Genomic DNA, 12,760 nt, shown 5'->3' with positions numbered 1-12,760 from the left:
CTGCCATCGTAGTGCCGGCCTTCCTTAGCTGGAGCCGGGCCTCCATTAGCGTTCTTGTAGGATTACTGTCCGCAAGCCAAGTTGTGTCCAATAGCTTCTTCACGTACGCACTTTGGGAGATGGTGATGCCGGCAGTACTCTATTGCACTTCGATGTCGAGGTAGTAGCTGAGCACGCCAAGATCGCTCATCATGAAGTTCTTTGACATCTTCCTCTTGAATCTTTCAAGAACTTTCATGTCCCCTCCAGTGATTATGAGGTCGTCGATGTACTCTCCCACAATCAGCCGCTACTCGTCGTGGCCGTGCGTGTACATGCCATGCTTGGAGGCATAGTGCTTGAACTTCAACGACAGCAGGGTACTGTCGAGCTTCGCATTCCAAGCTCGTGGTGCTTGCGAAAGCCTCTAGAGTGCCTTGTGCAGGCGCAGTACCTTACCAGGGTTGTCATTGTCCAGGAAGCCAAATGGTTGTCAGATGTAGACGGTCTCCTTCAACTCTCCGTTAAGAAAAGCGGACTTCACGTCCATGTGGTGGACCTCCAAAGAGCAATGTGCCGCGATTGCTAGCAACAGGCGGACGGATTCTAACCAACCTTGCCACCAGCATGAATACCTCTTTGAAGTCCACTCCTTGATTCTGGACATAGCCCTTCGCCACAAGACAGGCCTTGTGCTTCACAACTTCTCCCTCTTCGTTCCGCTTTAGTTTGAACACCCATTTGAGCCCTATGGCTCGGTGTCCTGATGGCATGTCCTCCAGACTCTACGTCTTATTCTCAATGATGGACACCATCTCTTCCTGCATTGCCTTCAGCCAGCAAGGGTTCCTTTTTGCTTCGGCGAAGGAGTTCGGTTCATCCGCACTTATGGCATGCAGTTCGGCCACTTCTTCGAGCTCGCGCGCCGCCAGTCCAAGTGGTTCACCTCCTCCCAGTAAGTCTTCCATCCTCCGGTACCTATCAACCAGACCATCATCGTAATCGGCATCTAGCGTCGAATTCACAGTGCGTGGTGTTGCGAACTCCACTTGTTCAGGGGGTGTAACCGGAGTTGTGGTTGGGGTTGGCGTAGGCGTGCCCGGTGCAACTTCTGGCGGCGGTGACACTTCCAGATGCTGCGCTCCTCCTTCTCCCGGCTCAGTGATGAGGTACTCCACCGTGAATTGATTTGGGTTTTGGTCTGCCTCAGTCACATCGTTCAACTGCTAGAAGGTGCTCTCATCGAAGATAACGTCGCGCGACATGTGAGCTCGTAGCTGATGAAGACGACCTTCAGTCCCCTGGGATCAAGCTTGGCGAGGTGGTGACGCGTGACCTTCATGTATGCGACGCAGCCGAACACTCGGAGATGATATACTGTTGGCTTCTTGTTGTACCAGGCCTCGTGTGGGTCTTCCCGTCGAGGCTTCACGTTGGCGACCAATTGAAGAGGTAGACGAGCGTCATGAACGCCTCTCCCCAGAACCTCCCGGACGTCATTAGAAATGACTTTGTTGTCCCCATGATGGTCTGATTTTGGTGCTCCACCATTCCATTTTGCTGGGGGTAGTAAGGCACCGTTAGGTGTCGTTGCATGTCGAGCTCTTCGTAGTACTTACCGAAGATCATTGGCTTGATGGGCCCACAGATGACACCATGCACGAGCTCTAATGGCTTATCGGCGCGATAGGATACCTGAGACGGAAAGGGGGTGCGCCTCTTGCTTGTCGATGAGACACCCGTCGCACAGCATGTTCACGCCTTCGATTGCCGACAAATCGTGCACCATCTCCTCCTTGTGTAGTTTATGTAGAGCAGGAAAGTTCAGGTACCCGTACCTTGCGTGCCACCTCCAAGCTACTTCTTCGATCCTTGCCAAGAGGCTGACCAGTTGCTTTATCTTCAACTCCAGGATGTAAAGGTGGTTTGTTGTGTGCCGAACTTGCGTGAGTAGCTGTCGTTGATCATCGCGGACCTTGAGTAGCCTGCGCTCGATGGAAATGTGGCAGCCGCCCTCATCGAGTGGACCCAGGCTCTCAAGGTTAGCCTTGAGCCCGGAATGAAGTAGACCTCGGTCAGTTTGCGGTGCTCGCCTCCCTTGTCGACGAATAGGATGGTGTTGCAGCCTTCGTCCAACTTAACCATCTCGTGAATCCCCGAGTCAAGCTCGGAGAACGCAGACCTGGCCCCGATCATATGTCGTCGGTGCTCTTGCTGCTCGCCTCTTGCAATTGAAAAGTCATCCAATAGTGGGAACTATCATAGTTTCCCATACAGGGCCTCGAATGGTGCCATTCCAATAGTGTCTTGGAAGTTATTGTTGTACAAGAATTCCATTAAGTGGAGCTTGGAATCCCAAATTTTCTTAAAATCTACTACGCAAGCACGTAACATGTCCTCTAGAATTTGGTTTAAGCGCTCCGTTTTTCCATCTATTTGGGGTGGAAGACGGTACTAAAGTCGAGGCAAGTACCCAATACTATTTGAAGTCCGAGCCAAAGCAATGACGTAAAGCGTAGGTCTCGGTCTGACACTATCGACACTAGGACTCCATGTAACCTTACTATCTCTTTCACATACAGTTGAGCCCAGTTGTCAACTGAATATATGGTTTTCCTAGGTAGAAAGTGTGTTGACTTGGTCAGTCTGTCAAAAATTACCTAGATCACTGTATAACCTTTCAGCATTCTGGGTAGTCCTACTATGAAGTCCATTGCTATATTTTCCTACTTCCACTCCAGTATACTTAGGGGATGTAACATCTCCGCCTTCTTTTGTTTAGGAGCTTTCACTTGTTGACAAACTAAGCACTTATCTCTCTTCATGCTCCTCCACCAAAAATATTTTTTTAAATCTTGGTACATCTTAGTATTTCCTGGGTGCATGACAAATTGCGAGTTGAGAGCTTTCGTTAGTATCTCTTTTCTTAGCTCCTCTATTGACGGCTGTGCTGTGCTATGTTGGCAAGCGTAGGTTGTACTGAGTTGAGCCAGTTGTGCTGTGCTATGACTCCCTCGGTCACTACAACTATGTTGGCTCGCTAAAAATCTCTCTGTACCCTTACTTCCCTCATAATGAGGGCCGACGAGTGGGCCGTCTTTATACTCAAGGCATTTGCGACCATGTTTGCTTTTATAGGGTGGCACTGCATATCTATACATAGTCCTTCATCAATTTTAACCACATTCTCTGCCTCATATTTAACTCTTTCTGAGTGAAGAAATATTTTAAACTCTTGTGATCGGTAAAAAATTTGAGATTTCTCTCCATATAGGTAGTGCCGCCAAATCTTTAGCGTAAACACTACAGCAGCCAACTTGTTGTTTTGACTGAGGAAATTGTGGGAGGAAAAACAACCTATCGTTTGAAGAAGAAAAAAATAGGAAAAATACTAGAGAGACAGACCTATTTTAGATTTTGCTGAATACTTATTTTTCATTCAATTGGGATATTTAAATAACAATATATCCTAAAAATGAAAAGGAGTGACGACTTAATTAAAGCCAATCCACTCGACGTGGATATTCCACCAACTTCAATTGTATGGCTTTAACTAAAAAGTAGTTAACTAAAAAACAGTAACTAAAAATTAAAAATGACTTTTAACCTAAAACAGAGATTTATCTAACACAACTCTAGGTCGTGGGTAGAGTAGTTTTTTTCGTATTCCTTTAGTTGTCGGGACGCATATGCAACAACCTTGTTGTGCTGCATTAATACACATCTAAATTCTTTCTTGGAGGTGTCACTATAGATCACGTATCCTTTTGAAATCTCGGGTATCGTGGGTACTGGGGCGGTTACCAATCTCTCTTTTAGGTTCTGGAAGCTTGCCTCACAAGCCTCATTCCATGAAAATGGTATCCCTTTTCTCGTTAATTGTATTAAAGGCGAGACTATCCTAGCGAAGTCTTGCACGAACCTTCGATAGTATCTCGCCAATCCTAGGAAACTCCATACTTCTGTTACCGTAGTTGGGTGTTCCCACTTTGTGACCGCTTCGACCTTGGTGGGATTTATGAATATTTTGTTCTTTGACACCACGTGTCCTAGGAAAGAGACTTTTCATAACTAAAATTCTGACTTAGAGAACTTGGTCTACAATTTGTTCTCTCTTAGGGTGGCTAGGTCTTTTTAGATGTGTTCCTAGTAATCTTGGTCTGTTTTCGAGTACACTAGGATGTCATCAATGAACACGATCACAGACGTATTAGACAGCCCTTGAATACTCGGTTCATTAACTCCATAAATACAGTTGGGGCATTGGTGAGGCTAAATGAAATCTCTACGAACTCGTAGTGACCGTACCTTCTCCTAAATGCTGTCTTTGGTACGTCTTTTTCGTTCATCTTAATTTGGTGGTAACCGGTCCGAAGGTCTATCTTGGAAAATATCGTTGCCTTTATGTGTTGATCAAATAGGTCTTCTATTCTAGGTAGAGGGTATTTTTTTTCTTTATGGTTCTCTTATTTAGCACTTTGTAATCGATGCACAGACGCATCGATCTGTCTTTCTTTTTAACAAACAACACTGACGCACTCCAAGGGGACATGCTAGGTCGAATGAAACCTTTGTCTAAGAGGTCTTGTAACTACGCCTTGAGTTCCTTCAATTTTGCTAGCACCATACAATAGGGTGCTTTGAAAATAGGCCGAGTTCTCAGCTCGAGTTCGGTAACGAAGTCGACCGCTTGAGAAGGGGGTATTCCAGGTAGGTTGTCTGAAAATACATTAGGGAACTCATTTACTATTGGTACGTTTTCTATGGTCTTCTCTTTTCCTCTTACGTCTACGACACATGCTAATATAGCCCATCCGCCTTGTTAGACTAATCTCTTTGCTTGCATCATCGAGACTATCTTTGGAGTAGTCCCAGTACTTTTGCCTTTAAATTTGAAGGTAGGTCCCGCCAGTGGTGAAAATTTTATTTCCTTTTTGCGACAGCCTATACTAGAACGATTTTCAGCAAGTCAGTCCATGCCTAGTATGACGTCAATGTCGGTCATGTTTACTACTATTAGGTTTACACTTAGAATTTGGTTCCCTACGATTACTTGACCATTCTTTACTCTATCCCTAGATACCAAGTCTACCCCTGCAGGGGTGCTTACAGAAATTTCATGCAATAAGGGTTCTAATTCGAACCCTATTTGTACAACAAAAGGCATAGAAATAAAGGAATGCGTAGAACCAGAATCGAATAAGGTAAAAGCGAAATAACCTAAAGCAGATAGTGTACCTGTCACAACGACGTCAGACTTCCCAGTATTCTTGGTAGTGGAAGCGGAAGCCCTAGCTTGAGCTCGTGGTTCCGCTGGTTGATTTGTCTACTCTACTTCTATAGGCAGATTTGGTTGTGCTTCAGGGTTTCTGGCCGTGCAATTCACGACGATGTGCCCCTATTGACCACATCTATAACATGCTTGGGTACCAGCCATGCACCTTCCATCGTGCATCCTTCCACAGGTCATGCACCCTTCTTCTCCCCTTCCTCTAGCCCCCTCATGATTTTTGGGGTTCCTGTCAGTACATTGAGGAGGGTACCTCTCATTCTGCCTTGGGGCAGGTCTGTTGTTATAACGGGGCCTACGTGCTGGTGGCGGACGGTCAGAGCCCTCTGAATCATGTGGCGCTTATGTCCAATCACTACTGGCTGCTCACGCTGTTTCTCATCTTTTGGTTTCACTAAAGCCTTGGACGTTCTAAATGCTTCCTTATTGGTCTTTGGGTCGATTGCTTCCACCGTGCGACAAATCTTTGGTTCCAGACCTAGTATAAACTTCTCATTCATTTTCTCCTCTATGTCCACCAAGGACGGTGCAAATTTCTTAAGTCTCATAAACTCTTGATCGTACTTCTCCACTGTGAGTCCGCCATGTACCAATTGGGCGAATTCCTACTGCTTCTCAAGTTGCTCTGCTTAAGGTAATATTTTTTAAGGAAGGCCTCCTTAAACCATCCTCAATCCACACTTCTGCATCCTTCTATAGGATGAATGTCGCGTAGGCGACCTTCTAATTATCCAGGCACTCCATTGATTCAAATATGATTTCTACAGCTGGAACCCACATTTTAGCTTCTATAGGGTCTCTTGAGGTACTAGTGAATGGTCGAGGGTCATTCCTCTTGAAATCCTTTATCAAATTTAACCCTCTAGTAGGTTGTGGAGAGTTAACTGGAGCGTTGTCTTGAGCATTGGCCTGTTGGTTAGCTTGTTGGTTGGTTTGATGGTTTAATGTAGATTGACTTGTTGGATGGCTATCAGGGTGTGAATTAGGGCTTGGATATACTCATACATTAACCTAATGCTGGCATCTACTCCTGCCTTTGAGCGTACAGCCTTAGGTGTAGGTTGTGGTTGAAGCAGGTTGTGGTAGAGGCTCAGCTTGTGGTGGAGGCGCAGCTTGTGGCATGACTGGTGGAGGCGCTAGAGGTGGTAGCATAACTCGTGGTAAAACTGGGGGCAATGAAACTGTTACTGTAACTCCCCTAATTTTCTTTAACCTAATTAGTGACGTCACCCATGCATACATAACTCATTAAGCGGAAGCTCATCATAAATAACCTCGGAAGAGTCTTTCATAAAGATTCATACTTCCAAAACAAAACCTAAACTCCGAAAATAAACCTTCAATCACTGAATTCAAAATAAATCCAAATAAAACAATACTCAATGCTATAACTTAAAATAGTCTAATAAAAGTAAACTTCTAAAAATATCTCATCTCTAACTTCCATGGTGGATTCAGCTCCGCCGTCAACCGTACATTGGCGCCTTGCCTTTACCTGAAAAATGTAGGTAGCACGTGGCTTGAGTATTTTATGAAATACTTAGTAAGTCACCCCACTGTTGGGGTTAGGAATGCAAACACATGCAACAAATGAGCGGGACCTAACTTTTCATAAACTTTTCATAGCCTTGGACGCTTTTCTATTCCGGGTAGGGTTGGATGTGTGGTACTCCTTCACACACGACCCATGTACGCATACATAGACCCACCAGGCGAGCTTGTATACATACCCCCTGGGCCTGGCATGGTCGGACACAACGTGTTACACGTCGCCGGACACCACATAATAGAAAAGGGCCCGCATGATATCATGGCGAACATAAATATCGTAATTCATTCTTTCGTATCATCAAGGGGAAGAATCCCGATGCATGTGACATACATATATGCATGACGTCCCTTAACATATCTAACATGACATTACATAAGCAGTGCTAACATCGCATTTACGTTTCTTACATCACATGGCATCTCACATGACTTACATTTCATAGCATATTACATCAACATTCCAGTTGCATAAACATCTCATGACATGACTTCACATAACATAAACAGTCAACAGTCAACATAATTTATACATCACATAACATACACAATCTACAGTCAACACCATCTATACATCACATAATCATATCACATAAATATGGTGCATGCAGGGGCCACAGGGCACGCACCATCATACAACACGTAGTAAGCTAACTCCAACAGTAAGGTCACTTACCTCGATGGTCTTGGTTGAATTCACTCACAACGAGCTAATCCCAGCGGTTAAATACGCCCTATGATAACCACATAAAAACTTAAAACCTTTTATAACACACCCTAGCTAAACCTCATGCTATTTATCAAAATAAACCCCCGACCTAAGTTGTCTTTAACGTTTAGGGACCATACTGACCTCGGATGGTAAAACTAAGAGCAGAAATGGCTGGGAAGGGCCGAAAACCTTGGAATCAATATATTATAGTGATACCTTGCCGCTAAGCCTAGTTGCCGAGCCGACCAACTAAGCCGCCAAGTCGAGTTGCGGGAATTGATGGAACCGAGCCGATTTCGTACACGTGCGAGCCGACCCGCACTGTGTACGCGTGCGAAGCTGCCGAAGCTGCTGGGTGTGCGTCTGCGGCTCGACCCTATTCCAAAAACCTTGCCTTCCTTACCCGATTCTTCCTCCGAAGAGCAACCCCAAGATTCTGGAGGAAAGTTTGGAGAGAAAATCGTTTTCAAGGGAGGTATAAGGTTGGGCATATGAATATAAAAATAATCGGAAGACATTTGCATTCTATGGTTTTAGGATAAGGAAACTCATAGAAATAAGAATGTTTCTATTAGGTAATAAAAGTCTAGCACGAATCCTTCTATTTTCGGGGAGATTACATTTAATTATTTATTTTATTTTTAGGTAATAACTTCCTTGTTGAAAATTACATCTTTTCCGGCTAGAATAAATGCATAACATAATATCTTGTCATATATAGAAATAAAAATAAAAATCAACCAAATAAGGCAAAAATGGAAAATCTGAAACGTTACAGTTACCGACCTAGTCTCTGATCCTTCTTGAGGTGGGCTCTCTTCTACCACACCTCGTCCACTTCCTCTAAGAGTGGGTCGGCCCATTCCTCATCTTCCTCTTCCTCTTCCACGTTCTCTGGGCGACATGGTTCTAGAAACTAAGATAAGGTTGCTTTAAGTCTAAGACCTTATTACTATGCATATATAATAAAAAAAAATATACACATGCTAACATTACATCATAGTGCCAAAGAAATAAAACACTCAACATGCTATACATCACATCATATTCGTTAAATAATACATGAAATACCACAATAATTTCAGTAAAATCAACAGAAAAATGCATGCGAGTTTGAAAACGCTTATCTTTTCTTATCTTATGCAAGGTGTATCTGACGGTGATCGGGCATCGACGTTGGGACGATGGAACGTGTCAAGCCTATATTGTAGGCTAGTCTACAGAATCTAAAACCTAAAGCTCTGATACCAACTTTAACGACCTTAAATTTCTACATACTCAGAGTCACTACTAACGTCTCATGCTCATCTCTTAAGAAAAAAATATAACTCTTAAATGCTCATCATAAAGAATGTAAAATTTGAAAAAATTCAGAACACTTCAAACTTCTAGAAAACATTGTCAATCTTACATGTTTCAAAACATAACGGTGGAATTTAAAATTAAAAGAAAAACAATTCAAATGAAATAATTTAAATAATGAAATGCAAACGTCCTATTCTAATCTAAGACCAGAAATTTAAATATGCAACTACCCTATGCATGTGCTACAACCTCTATTCGTGATGTCGTCGTAATCTATACATGGGCGCCTTGGCTTTACCTTAAAAATGATATGACATACAACCTGAGTATTTCGAAGAATACTAATAAGTGACCCCACTATAGGGGTCATGCTAATGCAATCATGCTCTTGGGACCTATCTTTAGCTCATCTAGGGGTGGCTTCCAGTCTCGAACTACTATGGATGTGTAGTACTTCCCTACACAAAACCCACACGTGCGAGTGTGAATCTCTAGGTGGGCTCGCACACCCCTTGGGCCCTCTCTAGTCAAGCGAATCTATAGCGATATCCGGAGTTCAGTGGTACCCCTAGTGGCATGCGTCTCATGAACTCCCTCATCATTATATTGTGCGTATCCGCACTCATCATCTATAGGGGAAGTAGCCCTATGCTTATGAACATACAACATGCATGAGGTTCCTCTAAATCCCATTATAACGTCTCTTCTGACACAACTTTCTAGTCTCATCTCTTTGTTACCTAAGTAAAACATGCTTGTGGATATTTACATTCATATCATTTTCATGCTCTTAGAGTTGTGTTCTCATGTAGCATGCTCAATACGGAAAACATTATCATATTAAGGAAAACGTCATGCAACATCATACTCATCATAAAGCAATCAAGTGCATCAAACAGCCTACACTGAAGAAACATCACCAACTTATTCTCCTTTTGATAAACGGCGGGCTCCATTTAATATATTATCTGGCACTTCTATGTCTTGCCCTCATATTACTGGTATCGTTGGCCTTCTCAAAACTCTTTATCCAAAATGGAGTCTAGCAGTTATGAAATCTGCAATTATGACTACAGGTTCGTTACTTAAAATTTTTCGATTATAAAACTGAGGTACTTTCAAACCATGAATAGTAAGAAATATTATTTAGGTATTTGCATTATTTTGTATTAAGAAATATTTGACTTGGTTTTGTTTGGCTGCTAGAACCAAAGCTAATGACTTAAATCCAATACTAAGCTAAAGAAATGAGAAAGCAAACTCATTTGCATACAGTGCTGGCCATGTCAATCCAAACAAAGCAGCAAATCCCGGTCTTGTTTACGACCTCTCTACTGAAGACTACTTGAACTTCCTATGTGCTCGAGGCTACAACAAAACACAAATGAAGCTATTCTCCAATGATACTTCATTTGTTTGTTCAAACAAATTCAAATTAACAGATTTGAACTACCCATCAATCACGATAGATTGTGGGAAGTCCAGACACGTATGTTGCTAACGTCAAGGCACCACCAAGAGTTTCGATTTTGATAGAGCCAAATACTTTGAAGTTCACTAAAACGGGGAAAGAAAAGAGCTTCATAGTTTCATAGTTGTGTTGAAGAGGGTACCAAATGATTATCATCAAGGGGCTGTGTTTGTATGGTCTGATGGGAAGCATCATATTAGGAGTCCAATTTTGGTGGTATTAGGATGATTTAGTAAAAGAAGCACATGGGTTGTGTTGGGTTTGGCTTGTTTTAGCACATAATTTCTTTTCCTGTTCACCGTTCTCATGTCTAAGCAACAAATCAGGTTATTAGAGCCTATTTGGGCATGGCCTTGGCTTCCTCTAGGTTTGGATTTAGAAATCAAGCTCATGTTCGGTATAATGAAGCTTGGTGAGAGCTTCCTCCTCCGAGCCCTATCTTCTCAAGCTCAATTGAACCTGTGATTGAAATATTCGGTAGAAATTCTTACTACAATTTGTGAGTAAGGTTCAAATTTGATGAATGTGATACATATGTTCAATAAAAAAACGTCTTAAGAGTCCTATTCTCAAACCATTTTTCTATGTTTTTTTAATTGATATCATTGATGAATTTTTTTAATTTTTAAATAAATGTCATTGGCATGTTAGAAATTTTTTTTTCTTCATATTTTAGTCTCGGGTTATATTTATTAGAGATGGTACTAAAACTAAAATTCAAAAACAAAATCTTTAGCATCCAAGACCTTTCCAGCCAAATTTTGACAAGAAAACTCTAATTTTACCATTTAAAGCATAAGATAAAAGAATTTAGTCATGATCAATAATTTTTATTGTTATTTTTTTTTTTTTTTTTGGAAGGAATGTTCAAATTTGATTCATTCGAGCTAATTTTCTTGGTTTTCAGAGGTAATTTGTGATTTTTTTCACATTTCAAAGGAGTGTCTTATTTCTTGTTTTAGTCTCTCACTCTTTTGATTTTTTTTTTTTTTTTTTTTTCTTCTTCTTCTACCATTTTGAATTTGGGTATATGGACTCCAACAAGAACTCTTTCTACGAGGAAATAGAGAAAGTTGACTACGACTCGGGGTGTTTTTAGGTTGAGTTAGATAGAGTTATAGTTTTAAACCCAATCCAATTGTTCAAGTTTTTCAACTAAAACAATTCTTACTAAATACTCAACCAAATCTAATTCAACCATAATTTTTGTTCATGGGCTCCATCGATCGTCCCCCTGCTAGCTCCAACAATTCAGCAGGGGACTAAACCATTGGTCCCATGCTAGCATATATCGGACTAAATCATAGAATAGTGTGACGAGTGAGTTCGATGTGTTCGAAATCAAATTAAGGAATATGCGCTAAATATATACAATATATTTCACCCCATTTTTGTTTTATTTACGAATTAAACAAAAAGAGAGAATTGAGATATTTAAATAAGATTTAAATATTTTAATCAATATGTGTCCGAATTTATTGAGACGGACATTTGAATTATTTAAATGGTTTAATTAATCATTTAATATTACTTTAATTTAAAATTAATTATTTAAATTAATTGTTGAATTAAAATGGAGAAAGTCAAAATGTTGACTTCACTTAAATGGAAAAATCATGTTTAAGTTAATGGAATTTTGAGTGTCAAAATTAGGTTTAACCAAACTTGATGTTTGCCAAATAAACGGCATAAAGTTTGGTGGAATTTTGAGTGTCAAAATTTGGTAATCTCTATGAACACAAATATGACTCTGTAGATAGAGTGATAAGGTACATGGAAACTTCTTATTGAAAAAAAAAAAAGCTTGAGAAAGTCCCTCACAAATTCTCTGTTCAAATATATTAAATCTCTTCCAAGTTTAGTCACTCACCCATTCCACAATCTCGTTCTAAGGTCGGAGGATAGTAGAGAAGACACTAATGGTGGTTCGAAACCGATTCGTGAGGAAAAAGAAATTTGAACTACAAAAGGTTAATACTCAAACTCCTTGAGTTTTAATACTTATGAACATACTAGTTAATTTACTATAATTGATGTACTTAGAGTGCCTGAGATCCAAATTGGTTCCGCATGTGTTATGACAACACCATCAAAAGTATTGTGTCGGAACCAACAAACACAAGAAGCCATGTTGGAAAGGAAAGATGATATAAGAGAGAAATACCCTGAGTTGATGCAGGAGTTTGACACTTTCGAACAAGAAAGTTCATTTTTGGGATATATAATGTAACAACTCAAAAAAGATTGACATCATCGAAAATCGCGTGATTTTCGATGAGGCACCACAAATCTCATGTTTTCAACCACCCATGACACCTACAAAGAGGTGCATGCACAAAATTAATCATACACCACACGGAGGATGAGAAACGCAGTGAGAGAAACGGTCAATGACTCCAAGCATTCCAATGGTAAGCTTCGTTGTGTTTTATGACTATTTTATGGCTTAAAACGC

This window comes from Cucurbita pepo, chromosome 14 (genome assembly GCF_057944985.1).
Source record: "Cucurbita pepo subsp. pepo isolate OVF chromosome 14, ASM5794498v1, whole genome shotgun sequence".
Lineage (NCBI taxonomy): Eukaryota > Viridiplantae > Streptophyta > Magnoliopsida > Cucurbitales > Cucurbitaceae > Cucurbita > Cucurbita pepo.
Note: the sequence above shows the minus strand (reverse complement) of the source record.